This window comes from Mixophyes fleayi, chromosome 9 (genome assembly GCF_038048845.1).
Source record: "Mixophyes fleayi isolate aMixFle1 chromosome 9, aMixFle1.hap1, whole genome shotgun sequence".
Classification (NCBI taxonomy): domain Eukaryota; kingdom Metazoa; phylum Chordata; class Amphibia; order Anura; family Limnodynastidae; genus Mixophyes; species Mixophyes fleayi.
In genome coordinates this window covers 115,662,010-115,681,752 of record NC_134410.1, presented here as the reverse complement: position 1 = coordinate 115,681,752, position 19,743 = coordinate 115,662,010, and the positions used below count along the sequence as shown (strand labels likewise).

The following is a 19,743-nucleotide window of genomic DNA, read 5'->3' as shown; positions in this document are numbered from 1 at the left end:
ATGCTTAACAGATGACATCAGAAGTTTAAAAAGCAGATTTTACAATTGTACATGTAACATATAAACTAGGTGTGTACAACATCATTTTGTGTAAGGATAAAGAGATTTTTACAAGTGTGTGATTGATATTATATAATATCGAGTACAGAAGTGCAGCAGTGAGAATAGTTAATTACCAGGATGATGTAACAGGTGTTATATTATGAAATAGAGCTTGTAATGTATTAAGAAACTGGACAATAGTGACAATTTATAGATACTGCTGACATAATCAAGGTATCCTTTATAAATACCGTGCGTTACCCTATGAAGTTTTCCCTGTGAACTGAAAAACAGACGAGCGTGCAAACATTTATCCAACTTTCAATGCGTTCCTGTAAAACTGTAAGTGAAGCCCAGAAACAGAACATCAGGCGTTAAAATAAGAACTGCTCTAGCTCAACGCAGCGCAACAAGTCTCTGTGTCAGACGTACTGCGCAGAAGATCATTCTTCATGTTCCTCTTATGTTATTCGCCATCATCTGGGGAAGCCAAAGTGATCTAAGATTATCCTGAAAATGTTGACGTGATCCATACATACGACTTTGCTCGAAGTCAGTCAAGTCATAATAGCATCTTGGAACCTCTATACATATAGTATATATAATATTTTGGTTTATATTTGGAGTAGGGTCCAAAGTGGTGGCTACTACAGTGGGGGGGGGGGGGGCCTGTGCGGACAATCGCCATCTGTCAGAGAACCATAAGGGACACACAGAATCCGGCCCTGTCTGTAACAATCACAGCGCAATATGTGTATGTGGAAACGTGCTGGATGCTCTGCGCTGCGCGAGGTCGCAGTGCTGTTAATGAGCGAACAGGGTGCCGCTGATCCTTGCTTAACCTCTTCACACCCAAGCGACTGCACCACCGTCCTTCCCATTGCATTCAAATATGCGCTGGAAGGGCACCGGTTAAACAAAAAGTGCGGTTTGCCAAAACCGGTGCCACGTCAACCACTTCATTTTCCCAAGAATGTGACTGTTATGTTTTTTTATTTGAATTATCTGCCCACGCAGTACACCAGGACACTAACGAAGGGACTGGTGGCACTGCTTTAAATCCTTAGACGCTAGCTTCCAGGTTTAGGTAACCTGTGAATCGCTAGACGAGGCTGGCAGAGGATAGTGGGCGATGTAGTTCAGCAGCAGCTGGTGAGCTTACCAGCAAGCGGTACATATCAGCACTCAAGATGTTAATACAAACGTTTCTTTTCTATACTAATTCCCAGGGACTTTTTGACACCTCGCTGACACTTTGTCTTCTCAGTAGGAGCAGAACAAACCCTCCCAGGTCATGAATCTCATGGTTTTTCTATGGGAATGGATGGGTTTGGGTGTGTGTAGGAGGTGAGGGGGTTAGAGGTCATTGTGGCTTCACAGGTCATCTGGAAAGAAAACCTTTAGAAAACTGCCCCTCTTCATCACCGGCCACAAAGCGCGCTACCAGCAGGAGACTGGCACGGCCCTTCAGTCCCTAATGGGCCCGGGTACTGCCCAGCATCTGGAAAGCAGGGACAGAGGGCTATTGTGTGGTGGGGACAGTCCTTTGTCATCACCACAGCTGTGTTGGGATGCACTGAATAACTAAGGGTGGAGTGGATTTAAGAAGAAAAGAAAAAAAATTCAGGGTCAGCGAATCCGTAACTGATCACACCAGATCAGCAACAAAATGAGATCCAAGCACTTGTTCCTCTCTATAATGTTATGTTGCAGTAAACATCAGCAGTGAGTATATATAAGAGGACTATTATCTCAGGCATGAACTGGATTTATGCCTGTCCTGTCGTGCTTAAATTTAATTTGCCCTCTGCTCAGGGCGCCGTCCCAGGAAGCACTTGTATATTGATCAGTTAAATGGCATAATGTTAGACCCCAAGCTTCATAGCATCATTCTAGAACATCCCCATTACCCGTGTGAATATTTTGATGCCGCTGCTTTTACACATTTTATGCTCTAGACCAGATACAGCTCTTGTGGAACTACAAGTCACAGAATGCTTTTAGAGACAGAGGCTTTCAGGCAAGTATTCTGGAACTTGTAGTTCCACAACAGCCGGCGAGCCACTGATCGCCTAACCCTGCCCTAAACAGACATATTTGGTTAGTGGTTTTAAAATCGGCCACTTATTAACTTTTAATTGCTAAGTCATAGTATCTGTGTTGCTATGTACCACCGACCCTAGCAACCAGCATTTAGAAATAGTATGTTGATTGCTGGTTGTCAGGGTCGGTGAGACATAGCAAAGGACTGCCTGGATATTGCAGGCGAGAAATATTGTCATATATGTATAGGTGGACATCTCTACAAGAGGGGACTGTGTCAGTGCCAAAAACTTAAAAGGATAACTGTCTCATGTCCGGCCAGTCCAGGAAATTAAGGACAACTCCACATATGCAGCTCAGTGATTGCGTTTGCAGATTTTTACAAGTTGCCCCACCCTAAAAACTAACAGCACTAACATTCTCTCCACAGGATAAATACATGGCAGCTTCACCAGACGCCCAAATCATTACTGACAGTGTTTACCAAAGCAATCGTAGTTCCAATTCCAGTATCATTCTTTAATAGTGGATATTAATTGCATTAACAATTGTATATATGTAAAATTGTACATGTTTGGCACTGTTGCTGAGCTATTTTGTATTGCTCTAAAGAAACTGATCAGTTTGGCAGCTTTCACAGAGTATGTGTATGTCCTGCCAAAATAAGAAAAAGTTCACCTAATGGTTTAAAACTGAAATCTGGTCTTTCAATCCGATTGATAACAATCACATCTGTAGGCAATTTGGCCATACATGCAAGCTAGCCACGCATGCAAAGTTTACTTACTGTTTCCTGGTCAGCCGATGACATCAAACATTCGCTAAAGGCAGGTAGTAGTGGTTCTGCCAGTACAAACCCTATCGGATTGGCTTTTGAACATTTAGATTGTGCGACCATGCATTAGTCTGCCAAGTTGGTCTAAACCAATCAAACCTTCCAAATCTACAGGTTTGTGACCAGTATGAGCTGCGAGATTTTGCTAAATAAAAAAACTCCCCACAACTTAGTTTATGAATAACTTGTGAAGCTTTTGTAGTATCTGCCAAAACCCCATCATATCCGTTTTTTAAATATGCATGTGATTAGTGGTAATGTGCGTTATTTGTTACTAATTTTACTTAAACCAGACACATACGACATTAAACACACATGCTGCATTGCAGTATGTTCCGAGACATGCCAGCATTAATTACTATGTGTATGACAAGACAGAACACTCGAGTTATCTAGTTTCATTCATAGTAGGATTAGACAGGTGTGAAAGTATTATAACTTCAGTATTAATCAGACATCCTATGCAACGTATAACATATCCCCTATACTAATGTTCTCAGCTGTCTCAGGACTCATTACTGACATGTAATATCCTTATAATATTCAGAGATGAGGGTGGCGATGAGTTTTTCTGGTGGGTATATGGATCTTGTATAACACTACAACTTGCACAGAACATACTGTCCTCTGTACAATCCAATGTTCTCTGCAGAGTTAATTGTCCGAAAGTGCGGACATCAGCACAAATTCTCCCATATAAACACAGGACATGTTCACATTTGTCTGGATGGGGAACTGCTGAGCAGAATATTCTTTAATGGTGACATTAGTTGGCCTTATTGTATACTGGCAAAAGTGACCAGTTCAAAGCTCGATGGGAAATGATAAATGAGAGGTTAATAGGCTGTTTGTGTCCTTGTGTCTTTGTGTGCAATAGTTGCTCTTCTATTGTGTGTAACTGTGCAATTGTTTTCCTCTTGTGTCTGTTTTCCGTCTATCGGGGCTGGAGAAAGGTCCCCAAATGTTTGGAGGCAGCGATTGTGTGAGAGAAATAGGAGAGCAAGGTAAAATGTGCAGACTATGCAGAAATACCGGTGTCTGGATATTTAATACATCGATAGTTATTTAATCAAAGCAAACTTACACAGCACCATACCTAGAAACAACCAGCATATAACTGGAGAAAGAGAATACATTATATAGTGAAAACCAGACAATCATATCTAACATACTCTTACTACAGTACATACCAGACTATATCCTGACACAACATATAAACTGGTGCTATCACTGTATATACTATATATTTAGTTCACTGCGTCCAGGGCGGTCGTCCCTATAACACACCCCTAGTTACGGCCCTGGGAATCCCACTGGACTCCTGGCAGAATAAGAACCCTCATCATCATCAGCAGCAGCTATTTACATAGCGCTGTACAGGGAATTCATCAGTCCCTGCCCCATGGGAGCTTATAATCTAAATTCCCTAACATACACACAGACACAGACACAGACACAGACTAGGGTCAATTTGACAGCAGCCAATTAACCTACCAGTATGTTTTTGGAACTTGGGAGGAAACCGGAGCACCCGGAGGAAACCCACGCAAACACGGGGAGAACATACAAACTCCACACAGATAAGGCCATGGTCGGGAATCGAACTCATGACCCCAGACCTGTGAGGCAGAAGTGCTGACCACTGAGCCACCGTGCTTGGTCCTGGATACTGCTTCACTTTAGCCTGAATTGGGATTGGCCTTGATGACATGAATTGATAGGAAACGCAACATCATGACCCCGCCCTCTACCCTGTGATGATGCAAATTGTGTCATTCTACAGTGGGCGGGGCTATGATGACGCAAATCGCACTGTCACGCCCCCTGTTTATTTTTCCAGAGGGGATGTACAAAAAGTCTGGCATCAATGGGTAATTCTAGACAGTACTGTACAAGAACTGTTTAGCTTCACCTAAAGTATTGTGTACCTGTAAATTATTTTATAGGGATTATAGCACCATTTTTATCGCCCTGACAGTTTACTTTCCATAAGTTTAAAGTTGTTGGAAAGCACAGATGACTATAAGTGGCAAAAACGACTTATATATTCCACTGTAATAAATGGTAATGTATATATCCCTATTTATCACATGAGCTTGGGTATTCACATTTAAATACATGCCCATAATTTATTGATGCCCTTTTCTGCATACTACATTTATGGGAAGGAAATACCATACTACAGATATATTTGGTTTAAACTGGAGAATATTATAATTAATGTGATGATCGACTGCACATTACATTATTATAAATGGTTGTGATGTAGAAAATTATAGTGGGAGAATTCGGCGTCAATGTTAGGTAGACTGTTATAACATCCTATCTGCTGTAAATTATAAAGATCAGGGTTGTGTTGTGTGATGATGACATCTATGACCATTGCTTTTGTCTGTGATCTTTAATATTCTCAGCAAAGGGTGCTGCAAATTAAATGTACAAATTGAAATAAATGATATAGGACTGTGCCCAAAAGTGTTCAAAATGAGGCATAATTTAAACATTATTATGAAAAACCTACTATAATATAGGACATCCCTCATAAACCATTTAATTCCTTTACGCATTTTGACTTTTATAGTTAGGATGAAATAAATCGAGGATTCAGTTTAACATTCAGTGAGTTGTATTTTTTTAAGCAAGAATTTTATTCTGCTGAATCATAAAATACCTTCTCACCAGCCAAAATCTACGAGTGTCACACGGAATTAAGGTGATTCCAATTGCCTTAAAAACACCAGTATTGGGGGAGCCTGTCCTCATTTTTTTTAGCGTCCAATTCTCCCTGCGGCGTCAAACCTTCAATAAAATACACATATTTGGCATTTAAACCAAGAAAAGTAGCTAATCCCAATTTGTAGGACTGTTCTAACTACATATAAGTATCTATAAGAAGTGTACTAAGTATAAAAGAGTTTAGATTTTCCTATGTGTGTAAATGTGCAGTAGAAAATCAGCAATTAGACATAATTGATTTAATGCTAGACAATGAAAGTTAAAGTGATTGCTGTGAGTTATTTTACACTTTGTACTTCTCCAAGATGTGTTCGGCTGGGAACACACTACGGAAAATTGCGATATCTTTAACAATTTTACCAATGATTAAGAAAAATAAAAAAAAAGTCCCGATCAGCAGCCGATTCCTGTGTACACACTATATACGTTTTACACGATTTACCTTCAGACCTGTGCTCTTCATCTGTCATAACCATCGTCTGAAAAGATGGTGACTCTGCACACTGCATAGAGATCTATGGACACTGCTGGTGCTGAGTGCAGACACACTGCAGAATTGGAACGACATTGTAGCATCGCTGAACGGGATTTGGTGTTCAGTTTAAAAATCAAATGAAACGCTACGATTAGCTTTGGAACGATAATCGTTCATTGGTGCAGCGTACACACTAATGCGATATCAGGTCGAACCGTTGTTTATAGTGTGGCCCGAAATCGGCTGAAAACCCTGTAGTGTGTACCCAGCCTTTATAACTGCAGCTACACAGAGATAGGGGTTCTCTGTGAAGATTGATAAATACCTGTATGCGTGATTCAGAAGCCCACTTATAACGCATGTACGTGTTTGAAGTATTTTAAATGCACGTTTCAGTTTCAGGACTGAATAATGGGACCTGTGTCACTGAAAGTAAAGTCTTCTTTCATGACTTAAATAGCGCATAAAGAGCACAGGGAAGGTGGTTAGATGGGATTGATCCCTTATTAAACATATAGGAAAACAAAGTGAAAATAAATAGCACTTATAAATCTTATATAATCGTATACTATAATTCCCCTGTACGTGGTCCAGTTTTAGGAAAGGTAGCCCGCAGCTCTCCTTCTGTGGCGTAAGCCCCAGCATCACTAAGGCTAATAAGGGGTAGTAATGCTGTGAATTTTCTGCTGCTGTAGTACCACAAGTCCCAGCATACTCTTGGGCCTATGTATTAATAATAAACGGTAGTTTTCTATCACTGCTTATTGGGGCAACAGAAGACCTCCCATCATTTAATTAGCTGCAGAGTGATACTGGCCCATAGCGTTAAGAGGTAACTTCCCGCCTAGCCGGGTCAGTATGGGGGGGATTCTGCAGACGGCGGTTAAAGCATGTACAATTGAACTTGAAGTTCTGGTTCCACTTTTGATTAGAAAAGAAAAGAGAAAAAAAATTAGAATTAAAAAAAAATAAATATGTTAATGAATTAACATAAGAAAAATGCTTTATTTAAATAAAGCATTTTCCCACTGTTATCTTCTGCTATTGCCATCTACCACAAAGGAACATTTACGCTGTCCTTGTTAAATTGCCGTCCGGAAGCGTACTGCATTAATAATTAATAAATAGGCCCCATTGTCACCCAAAGTCTGGCTCAGTGGTGGACATCCTGTCGCTCTCAATAGCTTGAAGAACTACTAGTCTCAGCATGTCCTGTCCGTCAGAAGCTGGATCTGAGGTAGACATTCTGGGCCTCATTCATTAAGGAGCGTAACTGGTGAAACGTTGCGTATAGCGCGCTCAATTACTCCGCGTAGGCCCAGAGCCGGAGCATACGTCATAGAGCGCAGCAACGTCCAATTCATTTTCGAGCGCAAAGGACCTTACTACAGCTTACGATATTAGGGGCGGAACAGGGAGGGGAATGGGCGGATGCGCGTAGTGCCAAGCTCGAGCATGCGCAGCCATAGGCAAACCGAGGGGGGTTTCCTAGTGCCTGGAAACCCCCCTTCAAGCCTGGGGCACTGTATAATTGAGGTGGCTGGACCCTGCCCCTGCTTCACACAGCTCTGCTTGAAAAGGGAGAGCTGCGTGCACCTAACAGTAGTGCATGCAGCATTGCCCATGTATATTATGGGGATAGGAAGAGTTGGAGAGCAGCCAAGCACTGTCTAATATTATAACCATGCCCCCATGCATGCTGGTCACGCCCCCTGGTGGCGTGGTGTGGAAACCCCCCTCTACAAATCCTGCGTTTGCCCCTGCGCAGCGGAGTCCGATTCAAGCTTTGGGTATCTCTGAAGTAGGTGATTTTCTGCTGTAGATCCGCACCAGCTATAGGTCTGGTCTAAGTGCCGATTACTAGGGATGTCGGCTTTCTATGTATGCTGCTAGAACATGTGTTTGCAATCAGGAGCAACTGTAAAAGTGTATTTTATGTACAGTAGACATTAATAACATCCTAACAAATGTATTTCATGGGGGAAAAAAACAATTAAAAAAACAAACTTTATTTTATAATGCTTTGACATTAATGGGCCTGATTCATTAAAGAAAGTTAAGCAACAGTAAGTAAGTAAGGCAAAACCATGTTGCATTGGAGGGGGAGGTAAATTTAAAATGTGATGGCAGATTTATATTTGGGGTAGGGCATGTCCTTGATCAACGTTAAATTTCAGTGTACAAATAAGCTATCAAGTATTTTTTTGCTACATGAAAAAACAGACAGTATTTTCCTTATGTGCAAAAAAATAAACTAATTTGCACCCCTTGTATTGCAAGATGGTTTTGTCCAGAAAACTTGAATAAGAGAACTTAGTCAATTTTTTTGCTAAAATTTCCTTAATGAATCAGGCCCTATATTATTATTAACAGGTGACACTAATTGAATGGTTCTTTTTTTTTTCTGTGTGTTTTTTTGTGACTTGATATAGCACATACGTATTAGACGTATCCTGCGGTGTATTGTCTATTAGAGCAGAGTGGGCCTACACCTGTATTCATCACCAAACGTATTTTCACATTGTTGAATACGGACGTGTGCACAGTGGCGGATCGCAGGGTCTTGCTGCCTGCGGCTGCACACTATGTGCAGCTCCGCTCGGCAGAGACAGACAGACAGACAGAGAGTCCTTCCCGGCGGCTGTGATTGTGTTTTAAACACAATCGGAGCAGACAGGCAGCACACTCTCCCTGCCTGTCTCTTCCGAGCGGACGGACCTGTACATAGTGTGCAGCCGCAGCTGTCAATAAGGGGGCGGGGACTAAACCCCACCCCCACCCCCAAATCACCCCCGGTAAAATTATATTCTAGATCTGCCCCTGCATGTGACTGATTTTTTAAACGCTGCGTCTCATCTGAAACAAACCTTTCCATGGGCTTCTCCCATGTTAATATTTAAGCATTGGGATTGGAATACGGTTCCCAATGAAGCTGCCGATACAGAAGACGATACAACGGAACAGGCACAATATATAAATATGATAAGACAAGGGCTGGTGTTTTGCAGTGTAGGGTGTCACCGGGGACATCTGACATTCCGCGCTTGCAGGTGATGCCAGAGGGAGATAACAGAAAAGATGTCTGTTCGCGGTTTGATTAATGGTTTTGCTCACGGTTCACTTGAGTCTTTATGAACAACTGAATAGCTTTTTTCTTGTACATTGTGGCTTTCCATAACTCAGCTGTTTTCCCTATGTCAGTTCAGCACAAATGAACTGGGACTTATGGTAATGAATTATCCAGCGAACCATCGGTGCCAGTTACTGTGCTTCAAAGCGCTCTACCATATTACTTTGCCATTACTTGTAGGAAGGCGCAGGCACCGATGTATAGAGAGGGTGTTAACGAGTCGGTGTCATTGGACGATGAATACAGCCATCATACAAGAGGCAGGCTGCTATTGGCTAAAGTAAAGAAAAGATCTGATTGGCTACTATTTTCTTTTTCTGTGGCAGACACGTACTGCTAACTGGAAAATCCATTATTTAAACAACATCGGTTCCAGCGGAGCAAATAAGAATCTCAGCCCTCGCCTGGAACAGAGCAGCGACAATGCAATTCAATACATGCATACCTCAGTCTTTAATTTAACCCTTCTCTCCACATGGGAGACACGTCATGGAATTAATACGGTTTAATGTACTTTTCTGCAGAGAAATATGTCTGGCAGCAATCGAGGCGGACGTTATAAATGCGGGCGTTAAAGAGAGGGAGCAATAGAGCAAAAAACTGCATTGGATAATATTTAGGTCAATAAAATCGTATATAAAGTCCATTGAATAACACGGTTCTAATAGTGAAAATGGAGTCTATTTATGACCCATCGGATATTGCTCATATTAATTATCATTTCTTATTGCATTAAGAAATTAATTAGCATACCAATTTATTACAATTCATTAGCCGGGACAGCGACTTCAATAGGAACCTGTCCTGAAAAATAACCTATAGTACAGGTTCTTCTAGTCCTGCACAATTTACGATGGGGGATGATCACAAAGCCTACCAGGGAGGGATTCCAAGATCCCCCTCCTGCGATGCTCTCGGCAGAGTCTTAGCACACACTTGTCATGTCTATATTCAGTGCTTTTTTTGTAAGAAAAAAGGTGCCGGAACTAACCTCTTTCTGCCCCCCTCATTTTTCTGTAGCCCTCTCTTTCTGCCCCCTCGCTTTTCTGTAGCCATTTCTTTCTACCCCCCTCATTTTTCTGTAGCCCTCTCTTTCTGCCCCCTCATTTTTCTGTAGCCCTCTCTTTCTGCCCTCCTCGTTTTTCTGTAGCCCTCTCTTTCTGCCCACATTATTTTTCTGTAGCCGTCTTTCTGCCCCCCTCATTTTTCTGTACCCCTCTCGGCAGAGTCTTAGCACACACTTGTCATGTTTATATTCAGTGCTTTTATTGTAAGAAAAAAGGTGCCGGAACTCACCTCTTTCTGCCCCCTCAGTTTTCTGTAGCCCTCTTTCTGCCCCCTTCGTTTTTCTGTAGCCCTCTCTTTCTGCCCCCTTCGTTTTTGTAGCCCACTCTTTCTGTCCCCTAACCCTCTCTTTCTGCCCCCTCGTTTTTCTGTAGCTCTTTTTCTGCCCCCCTCGTTTTTCTGTAGCCCACTCGTTCTGCCCCCCTCGTTTTTCTGTAGCCCTCTCTTTCTGTGCCCCCTCCCCCGCTTTCTGTAGTCTATACTTACCTTCTATGCTTCTTTTCTCGCTTCTCTGCTTGATCGCGGCTCCTCTCACTGACAGCGTCGTGACGTCACGACGCTGCCGGAGTCGGAAGCAGGACACACGCTAAGATGCGGTGCTGCACTGTAGCAGCACCGCAGAGTGAAAAAAAAATGTTATAAAGTTAATTAAACTTTGAAAACCCATGGAAAAAAGGTGCCGGAACTCCGTTCTGAGCGTTCTATGACAAAAACAGCCCTGTCTATATTGTACTAGAAAAGAAACAGCTCAAATCGGATTGGTCGCTGCCATTTACTGCATCTCTTTTTATGTACATAAATTTTTTTACAAAACAGTAGGCAAATTAGAAAAACAAAGCGGATGACTCCCAATCGTTCCCAAATGTGTTTTTTATTTTTTTTTATAAATCTGATGAAGTGAGTGAGTCAACTGAAGTTAAAAAGAGGAAAAATACAAGATACGTCATTTAAAGACTTGGCTAAGTGAATATGCTTTCCTGCTGTCTGTCTACAAACTGGTTGTCTATTTTAGAGTCTGGCTTTTTTGTTTTTTACATTTAAGATTTATTCAGAAATGTATCCTTAGTGACAGTATTACTACAACATCTAAATAAGAGAAGTGGAGGTGTCGCTCATAGCAACCAATGATCTTCTAGAATGTACTAGGTAAAAGAATAGTTAGAATCTGATTGGTTGCTATGGGCAACACCTCCACTTTTCCTGTAAGAAGGTTTAGTAAATCTACCTTTGGTGTAGATTAACTAAACTGCAGGTTTGACAAAGTGGAGATGTTGCCTATAGCAACCAATCAGATTCTAGATGTCATTTTGTAGAATGCACAAAATAAATTAAAGCTAGAATCTGATTGGTTGCTATAGGCAACATCTCCACTTTGTCAAACCTGAAGTTTAGTAAATATACCCCTTAGTCTTTAAAGACATAACACTGAAAAACTACTTTCATTTAGATAAATGTGTTTAGTAGAGCTTTTCTTTCTAAGAAATACAAGGATAATACCCTGTAAGAGGTATGCTTTGTATAGCTAATTGAAATAGCCATCATTTATAGGGCTTCCATATGTCCTAACTTTTCCACTCAGAAACTTTAACTCGAGATGTGTAATTTCCCATCATGCAAAGTCTTGACGAACTCAGAATGTGTAGACAGGTTTCTCTAACCTCTCCTTATGTCAGACCTAAAAGGTTGTATGGGGTAGATTTTATGTCCCAAGCAAACTTCAGATCACATGGGTGTCCCATTTTATCTATTTCAAGGAAGGGAACTCTAATCATGTGTCCAGTTTTTATGTTACTCAGGCCACCAGGTGGCGCTATTCTTTTAGATGAGATGGATGACAGATTTGCCCAAATTAAATGCACAGAACATAAAATTGTCAGTTCACTGTGTTATACATTCTTTCCACATATGTAAAATCTGTATTTCATAGGTGTGGCACGATGGTAGAAGAGACATAGCATAATTATTACCCTAAACCAGTGTTGGCTAACCTGTGACACTCCAGGTGTTGTGAAACTACAAGTCCCAGCATACCCTTCCAGCAATAAGCTGCTATATATTGGCAAAGCATGCTGGGACTTGTAGTTGCACAACACCTGGAGTGTCACAGGTTAGCCAATACTGCCCTAAACCATGCATAATATCTACAGATGGTTTGATATATAAGAAACAAGATAACAGACTACAACTCCCTGCGGACTGGTTGGAAAATGATATATGAAAAGGAATTGAGGCCCTTCAGGCCAGGCCTACAGAGCCCTCTTGTAGCTGGTCAGGGAGGGTATTCCCAGGAATCCATGCACCTGCTAGGATGTGTTCACTCAATACGTCTGATGGTGCAATACGCCCCCTAGTGTATGCTGCGTGCAGGTGTTGATGAGGTTCTTAGGCAGGCCTGGTCAACCTGTGGCTCTCCAAGTGTTGTGAAACTACAAGCCCCAGCATGCTTCGCCAGCAGCTAATCAGCCGAGAGCTGGCAGGGCATGCTGGGACTTGTAGTTTCACAACACTTGCAGAGCAACAGGCTGGCCAGGGCTGGTTCTTAGGAATATTGGCCAAAAAACGCACAGCCCTGTGAGTACTTATGCAGTGTGAAAATCTCCTCACACGTGTAGCCCTTTTTCGCAGTCAAACAATATGTTTTCCTGCCTAGTCCCATTCTGATTATAAATACAAGTATACATAAAAGTAAGAATAATTAGGCCAGCTACCCACCGGTGCTGCATTTGTGGTTTTTTTTTTCTTGTTTATTGCTAATAAAAACATGAGTTTGACACTTTTTCACTACGAGCATTACCCCGTTTACCCTCTGTAAACGCACAGCGAGCTGCAAGCTGCATTCGGAAGAACACAATGTAATGCACCGGAACGCTAGTAAAAATGTGAACGTGTTTGATGACATTACAAAACAATTGGTTCTATTGTCAGACACATTGCGGTAGCTTAAAAACACCAATAAAAACAGTAATAAAACACATAGAATTGGGTGGCTCTGTGGCACAGTGGTTGGCATTGCTGCCTCACAGTGTTCACAGATCAAATCAAATCATGAGGTAATTTATTTGATTCCAAGCAAGTCCCTATCTTGGAGCAGAGACTGAGGTGAATTATTAATTATTCTCTGTAAAGAGATGCATAATATGTGCTATTTAAATAACTGCTAAATAAATTAATGCCAGTGGTTATGAGGACTTAAATATATTTGTTATAATTATTATTAACATTTCTTTATATAGCTCTAGCACACTCTGCGGAGCTATACAATCGGGAATAAACGCTAATAAAACAGGACTGCTTATAATCTATAGGAAAATAGGATTTTGATACATGAGCCACAGATTGTGTATTGGTTCAGCCAGGTTGCAAGGAGAAAATGTGATTAGTGGCCCTATATGATCCAGTAACACAGAAATGCTGGTTTGGGGGTCAGAACTGTGTGGGGGGTGGTCATCAGGTAGATTAATCTGTGTGGGGGGGGGTGGTCATCAGGTAGATTAACCTGTGGGGGGGGGGTGGTCATCAGGTAGATTAACCTGTGGGGGGGGGGGGTGGTCATCAGGTAGATTAACCTGTGGGGGGGGGGGGGGTGGTCATCAGGTAGATTAACCTGTGGGGGGGTGGTCATCAGGTAGATTAACCTGTGGGGGGGTGGTCATCAGGTAGATTAACCTGTGTGGGGAGTGGTCATCAGGTAGATTAACCTGTGTGGGGGGTGGTCATCAGGTAGGTTAACCTAGGGAGGTTAAGAGGTAGTTTGCGAAGCTTGCATAAAGAATTGAATTTGTAACGATTGTAGGCTAAGGAATGATCTTGTTGTATGAGGGGAAAAAGTTCTGCTAATGGGAATAGAGGCAAATAAATTAGGGGTGTATTTACTAAACTGCGGGTTCGAAAAATTGGAGATGTTGCCTATAGTAACCAATCAGATTCTAGCTGTCATTCTGTAGAATGTACTAAATAAATGATAACTAGAATCTGATTGGTTGCTATAGGCAACATCTCCACTTTTTCAAACCCATACTATTAAAATGTAGTGAAATAAATACGTATTTTTCATTCTATCCGCCTCTATACAACAGGTGCTCCAGCGTTCAGTTACATATTTCCACTCTTTATGTACTGAAGTCCCTCCTGGTTCAGTGATGTACTGGACTTTATACAGCACATTCTCTCCAATATCCTATTTCTGTTCCTGTAGAGGCGTTAAGCAGTGCGGTTTAGGTGCGGTCTCTCTGGTCACCTGTATGAATGGTGCAAACAAGCTTTCCACCGACTGAATAAATCTCTCTGCATCCTACTTGGCTGCTGCCGCTAGTGAAGTCGTGTCAGGAGAGGAAGCGGGGACTTCTGCCAGGTAATGGATGAGAACCGATGAGAGGACTATTAAAAAAAAGACACAGAGGAAATTCTGGGTAATCCAGGTGCTAGAAACCAGCACGAAAAAAACAGATCATAAAACGTAAAAAATATCCAGCGCGGAGGCGTCAGTGAGAAGGAAAGTGAGATGATTACAGAGATTCAGGGCTGAAACTGGACTTCAAGGGGACACGTGTGCAATTTGGCTTCTGATCAGTAATACAGAATACATCTGGAAACAGGAGCGAGTGGCTTAGAGTTGTTTAAAGCTGCAGCAGACGGCAGATCTCTCCACAGCGGAGACTACCCGGGATGGGGAGAGAGCCAGGTCCGTCCAGAGGAGCAGAGGGTGAGTTGGAGAATCCCGATGGGATCGCCTAAAACCGTTATCCGTGCCTTTGTGTCCTTCTGGCAGAGACGGGGTTAAATATGTTGCCCGGGACTTGTTGGCCGCAGATTGAAGCGATGAAAACCCCATTGTCACCGCTGGGAGCCGGCGGCGTTGGTGGCTCTAGTTGTTTAGCTTTATATTTAGAAAACACTGAAGCACCAGCTGTCTCCATGTATTAGTTATGTCGCCGATTTCTGAGCCAAGAAATAACATTGCTGACATGTCGCTGACATTGTTTGTGAGGGAAAGGATGAATACACAGCATGTGACTTTTTTGAAGAAAAAAAGTAGCTTTTATTTGTGTGTTGGAGACATATGATCGAGGTGAGGAAATCTAATCTTTTCAACAGCTATGGGAAATAACTTTTACTTTGCAATCTGTTCCTGACGTCTATGGCAGATTAGAAGCAATATATAGTTGGCATTCAGAACCCCCTGCATGTGGGTAACTTTGGAGAGGACCTTTATCGACATTCATCATCAATATTTATTTATATAGCGCCAGCAAATTCCCTATTATAATATCCTTAATAAGCCGAAGCATTGATGGTACTTTACTGTAGTTGCTAAAACCAATAGCAACCAATCAGTCATTTGCTTTCATTGTGTAACTGGCACCAGACAGATGAAAGCTAATTGCTGATTGGTTGCTGTTATTGCACCTTTGTACAGTTTTAGCAAAATGGACGCTGCATACCTTTCACAAGTCTCCTCAGCCCCATTAAAGAAACATACTTTTCCCCCGACATTGGGTGAATAGCTTAGCATTATGGGGGGATATTGTTCAGTAATGGACAATTGGCTGATGGAACAAGGCTAATATAATATAATACTGCGATCATGTAAAACATGGCGTCACTCAGAGACAATATAGAATCGTTCTTTACGTGACATAGACGTCAACACTATATCATGTACAAGGAACGTTACATTAATCTTTTAGTGGTGTAGCTATCATAGCTCATCATCATCATCATCATTTATTTATATAGCGCCACTAATTCTGCAGCGCTGTACAGAGAACTCATTCACATCAGTCCCTGCCCCCATTGGAGCTTACAGTCTAAATTCCCTAATATAGACACACAGAGAGAGAGAGGGTCTACAGTCCCTAACGTACACACACACAGACAGACAGACAGAGACAGACAAAGACAGAGAGACAGACAGCCAGAGACTAGGGTCAATTTTTAATAGCAGCCAATTAACCTAGCAGTATGTTTTTGGAGTGTGGGAGGAAACCGGAGCACCAGGAGGAAACCCACGCAAACACGGGGAGAACATACAAACTCCACACAGATAAGGCCATGGTCGGGAATCGAACTCATGACCCCAGTGCTGTGAGGCAGAAGTGCTAACCACTGAGCCACCGTGCTGCCCACTACACCACTAAACCAAAAAAATAATGGTCAGTGATTTGTAATGATAAAAAGCAGTGTTAATTCAGAAACAATGGGAAATAAACTATATAATTTATTATCTGGTAGTCTAGTCCAATTAACAAATGCCAACGAGCAAGGTTAGGGGGGTATATTTACTAAACTGCGGGTTTGAAAAAGTGCGAGATGCCCTAATATTACATTTGTTTGTAAATTTAACTGAGACAGGCAATATTTGTCAATGTTTAATAACACAATGCAGTGATAAAGATAAAAATAGTACAAATAGTAAAGTATCGCAATAAACAGTACCGTATGCATATAGCAGAAAAACAATCAGAGTCTTATTATGTTTCAAAGAAGGTATCATAATGTTAAACTGTATCTATTTAAAGTCTTCAGTACCTATTTTATATCAGTCAGTGATAATAGCATCAATAACGCAGTCTTAATTCTTCTGGGCTCAGTTTTCCTAATAGAATCTGCAGTCCAAGTAGTTTAGAAGTTTCCGTCAATAGACGGTGTTTAGTTGTTGGGAGTTTCAGCTTGTCTCCTTAGAGGTAATATTGTCCTAGATTCTCTCAGTCTGCTTCGTTCAAAACAATAAAGAGAGGTATCTGTACTCACTATTCACTAGTCCGGCCGTTACGGTCCCCTCAGTGTGTTCAGTGTTTTCCATGTGCACGCGTCCTTGGGGAGGTCCGACGTCAGGTGAGAGGTTTTTCTCCAAGATCGTATCGGCTCCTGAGTGCTGCTGTGAGTGGTGGCGATACTTCGTTCGGCAGTTCTTCCTTGCAGGACATGTTTTGTTGCCCTCTGGTAAAGAGAGTATTGATTAGTCTTAACTACGCGTTTCACCTTTGCTAGTCTTCATCAGGGATAAACAGTATAAACAAATGGCAATTAGACTAGACGCATAGGGCCTGATTAATTAAGGACCGCAAGTCCATTTACATGCCGTCCATTTGGGCAGCACGGTGGCTTAGTGGTTAGCACTTCTGCCTTACAGCACTGGGGTCATGAATTCAATTCCTAACCATGGCCTTAACTGTGAGGAGTTTTTATGTTCTCCCCGTGTTTGCTCCGGTTTCCTCCCACACTCCAAAAACATACTGGTAGCTTAATTGGCTGCTAACAAATTGACCCTAGTCTGTGTGTGTGTGTGTGTGTGTGTGTGTCTGTGTGTCTATATTAGGGAATTTAGACTGTAAGCCCCAATGGGGCAGGGACTGATGTGAACGAGTTCTCTGTACAGCGCTGCGGAATTAGTGGCGCTATATAAATAAATTATGATGATTTTATGTATTTCCACTCAAATCATGCGTGAAACGGAGACATGTGACTGCCTAGGGTTTGCAGGGCGGAACATGGTGGGTATGGGGAGGACAACATACATTAAGAGCGTGCCAAGGGAGAGTGCGCACAGCAGCGTCTGATTCCAGCTTTGGGCATCTCACCAGCTACAGATCAGGTGTACGTGCCGAGTGATAGTAATGATGGACGGGTTTGTATGCTAGAACTTTTCTAGAGCTAGAGTTTTCTCCTCGACAAAACCATGTTACAATACAAGGGGTGCAAATTAGTTTATTATTTTGCACATAAGATAAATACTGTCTGTTTTTTTCATCTAGCACACAAATATGTGATAGCTTTATTTGTACATTGAAATTTAAAGTTGATCTAGAGCATGCTACACCCCAACTATAAATCTGCCATCACATTTTAAATTTACCTCCCCCTCCAATGCAACATGTTTTTGCCAAGGTGCAAAGATACTCTTTTTTTTTTTTTGCGTTCCTTTCCTTAATGACTCAGACCCATTGTGTGTAATGTGATATGATCAAGCTTGATGGTATCTTAATACAAAGTTAACCTGTTACAGTGAGAAACCACATAACAATTTCAATTAGCAATTTGGCACATTGAGGTCTTAAATATACAAGAGGAATCAGAGCCGGATTTACACCTCATGGGGCCCTAGGCAAGATATCGGTTTGCCCCCCCCCCCCCTCGCACACACATATTACACCTTGCTGGGTATTATTACTGGACATATTACACCTTGCTGGGTATTATTACTGGACATATTACACCTTGCTGGGTATTATTACTGGACATATTACACCTTGCTGGGTATTATTACTGGACATATTACACCTTGCTGGGTATTATTACTGGACATATTACACCTTGCTGGGTATTATTACTGGACATATTACACCTTGCTGGGTATTATTACTGGACATATTACACCTTGCTGGGTATTATTACTGGACATATTACACCTTGCTGGGTATTATTACTGGACATATTACACCTTGCTGGGTATTATTACTGGACATATTACACCTTGCTGGGTATTATTACTGGTCATATTACACCTTGCTGGGTATTATTACTGGTCGTATTACACCTTGCTGGGTATTATTACTGGTCACATTACACCTTGCTGGGTATTATTACTGGTCATATTACACTTTGCTGGGTATTATTACTGGTCATATTAAACCTTGCTGGGTATTATTACTGGTCATATTACACTTTGCTGGGTATTATTACTGGTCATATTAAACCTTGCTGGGTATTATTACTGGACATATTACACCTTGCTGGGTATTAATACTGGTCATATTAAACCTTGCTGGGTATTATTACTGGTCATATTACACTTTGCTGGGTATTATTACTGGTCATATTAAACCTTGCTGGGTATTATTACTGGACATATTACACCTTGCAGGTTATTATTACTGGACATATTACACCTTGCTGGGTATTATTACTGGTCATATTACACCTTGCTGGGTATTATTACTGGACATATTACACCTTGCTGGGTATTATTACCGGTCATATTACACCTTGCTGTGTATTATTACTGGTCATATTACACCTTGCTGTGTATTATTACTGGTCATATTACACTTTGCTGGGTATTATTACTGGTCATATTAAACCTTGCTGGGTATTATTACTGGTCATATTAAACCTTGCTGGGTATTATTACTGGACATATTACACCTTGCTGGGTATTATTACTGGTCATATTACACTTTGCTGGGTATTATTACTGGTCATATTAAACCTTGCTGGGTATTATTACTGGACATATTACACCTTGCTGGGTATTATTACTGGTCATATTACACCTTGCTGGGTAATATTACTGGTCGTATTACACCTTGCTGGGTAATATTACTGGTCGTATTACACCTTGCTGGTTATTATTACTGGACATATTACACCTTGCTGGGTATTATTACTGGACATATTACACCTTGCTGGGTATTATTA

The 19,743-nt window shown here is 41.5% G+C and overlaps 1 long non-coding RNA gene across 1 annotated transcript in view; it reads right to left on the bottom strand.

Annotated features, from left to right (window-relative positions):
- The window catches only part of LOC142101694 (uncharacterized), a 30,782-nt gene extending 13,624 nt beyond the window's left edge, over nt 1-17,158 (bottom strand). The window contains exon 1 of the long non-coding RNA XR_012679130.1: nt 17,077-17,158. This is a non-coding gene — a long non-coding RNA (uncharacterized LOC142101694). The remainder of the gene's footprint in view (nt 1-17,076) is intronic.
- Between the last annotated feature and the right edge of the window lie 2,585 nt (nt 17,159-19,743).